Below are 2458 nucleotides of genomic sequence, written 5' to 3' on the forward strand. Positions count from 1 at the left end.
GATGAAGGAAACTTTCTGCTGTGCTGTCCGACCCGCGTTCTGTCCGGCTGTGTGTGTGTGTGTGTGTGTGTGTGTGTGTGTGTGTGTGTGTGTGTGTGTGTGTGTGTGTGTGTGTGTGTGTGTGTGTGTGCGTGTGGCACAGATACACACCTGTATTATTTAAAACTACTCGGAACGCCTGATGGAAGGTTTTCCCAGAACTCCAGCCGGAGCTTCATGGGGATATTAGCGGGCCGGATCCAGCGGAGTCACGCTGCAGCTGCAGCCTGAATAATGCATGCAGCGGCGCATGTTCTCCTGGTTCACACGCCCTGCTTCTGACAGCTGTGGACCCGGGAAGTTTCTGTTTCCAGTCAGCATCCGCTGGAAAGCTGGTCAGACTCCTGCAGCCGTCGGGATGAGCTCCGCTCCGCCTCACTGAGCTGCACACATGCTAACCAGTGATTAGCCTCAGCCTGTCGGTGGCGGCTCCCCTCACCTTTAACTAGCCAGCTCCACGCTAACAGATGGGCTCAGGGTTGCATAACGAGGACAAAGCGTGGATGCTGAGACGATTAATCGCTAAGACTAATCAATTATTGAAATAGTCATTAACTGGAGGATACAGAATCTAAAAAGGACATTTGTTAAAGAACAGCAGAGCAGAAATGAAGCCATAACTGTGGAGAAATATGAATATTTTACCTTTAAGCCGAAAAATAAACCTGTTCTTTCCAAAACTCACCCCGCCGTTTTAGCTTCACCTGGTTCTGAGCAAATTTCCAATCAATCACTTACTGATCAGTGAACTCACAAGTTAATCCCAGATCAGACCGACACGCTGTTGGTGTTCATCACAAAGTCTGAGCTTCAGCTGTTAGCGAAATTAAATGTTTCTTTTCTAAAAGGGAATAAAATCATGTTTAGTAGCATTTTGATGTATTTATTGTTTAAAAACACTTAAGTGGCTAAATAAAAAAAATCAGCACAATGTGAAAATTTACCGATTAATCACCAGAATGATCAATTAAAACGTCACAATGATGGATTAATGGTCAGTTTCTCTTCTTCTCTCTGATTGGCTGAATGAATCCTTTCTTCGCTCGACTCCACAGCTGGTCATTCACATTCTGCTCCGGTCGGGAAAACCAGGAAGTCTGAGCCTGACGGGAGGAGAACGGGAAGTCGACCCGGAATAAACGTTGATTTTTAATAAATAGAGGAATTATTCTGAATCATTTATGATGATTTATGAAATAAAACAATCATCATTAGTTCATTAGTGGAGAAAGACGGAGAAACTTCATGTCTGATTCATGTTTCTGCTGTGTGTGTGTGTGTGTGTGTGTGTGTGTGTGTGTGTGTGTGTGTGTGTGTGTGTGTATCTGTGTGTGTGTGTGTTTCTACAGCACTCATCTTCTTTTTGGTCATCAATGCAGACGATCAGGGATTCGTTTTCCTATGAACTGATTAATTGTTGACAGCAGAAACTGTTAGACTTTCGTGTGGAACAGAGTTCCATACAGAGAAGTTTCATCATCTGACAATATGAAGGTTTTTGTTCAGGTTTGGATTCATTACTGAGGGTTTTGTTCGGTCAGCAAATTGCTGTTTTAGAGTCTGTATACTCCAGTTAATGATTAATCGATTCCGATTATGTAAATGATCAATTAATCGTTCCAGCCCTACATTTGTTGATGTTTTTGGTTTGGTTTCTTTAGAAAGCTGCACCTGAACGCCACACAGTGGACCTTAAGCAGCCGTCGGCTCAGACTCTGTGTTTCTGATGCGTCTGTCTGGATCGATTAATCGGATTAATCGTCTCAGTCCTCTCAGCCTCCATGGCGGCTCAAACCTTTAAACCTCCAGAGTGAGACCTGCAGAAAGGAGAACCTGGAGCTCCTGAGGACCTGAACCCTCCTGGAGCTCCTGAGGAGGCGAACGTGTCGCCTGGATCCACTCTAAATAAAATGAGCCACATCAAACGGAGAAGAAAACAGGTGAAATGCTTTCTGAGCCGCTCACATCCTCACACACTCCGTTTGAAGGACGTCCTCCTGCTTTAATGCTTTCTGCCACATCAAAACCTTCTTCAAGGTCTCATTTCCAACCCAAAGTACAAAGTTTTCCCTGAAGGTGACCTTGAATTTTCTTCTGTCTCCGATTCCAGAGTCTGCAGAATTCAGAAGAAATATCTTTATTATTTACGCCTTTTTTTTTTAAAGTTCCTGATGAAAAGCTGCTGCTTTGGTTTTCTGCATTTTTACATTTAAAAGCCTTTCGTGTCGGTGCGACAGGAAGTGACAGGTTACCGCAGTTACCGTGGTTACCATAAGGGCGAGGGGTCGGAGGGAAGCCGGGACGGTGAATGACGAGTTTCATCTGATCAGAAACCTTTTCATGAAATCAAACCAAAATCACAGGAAGTTCCAACCAGTTCAGATAAACCAGTAGAATCAGGTAAACCAGTAAAACCAGT

This window comes from Poecilia reticulata, linkage group LG11 (assembly GCF_000633615.1).
Source record: "Poecilia reticulata strain Guanapo linkage group LG11, Guppy_female_1.0+MT, whole genome shotgun sequence".
Classification (NCBI taxonomy): domain Eukaryota; kingdom Metazoa; phylum Chordata; class Actinopteri; order Cyprinodontiformes; family Poeciliidae; genus Poecilia; species Poecilia reticulata.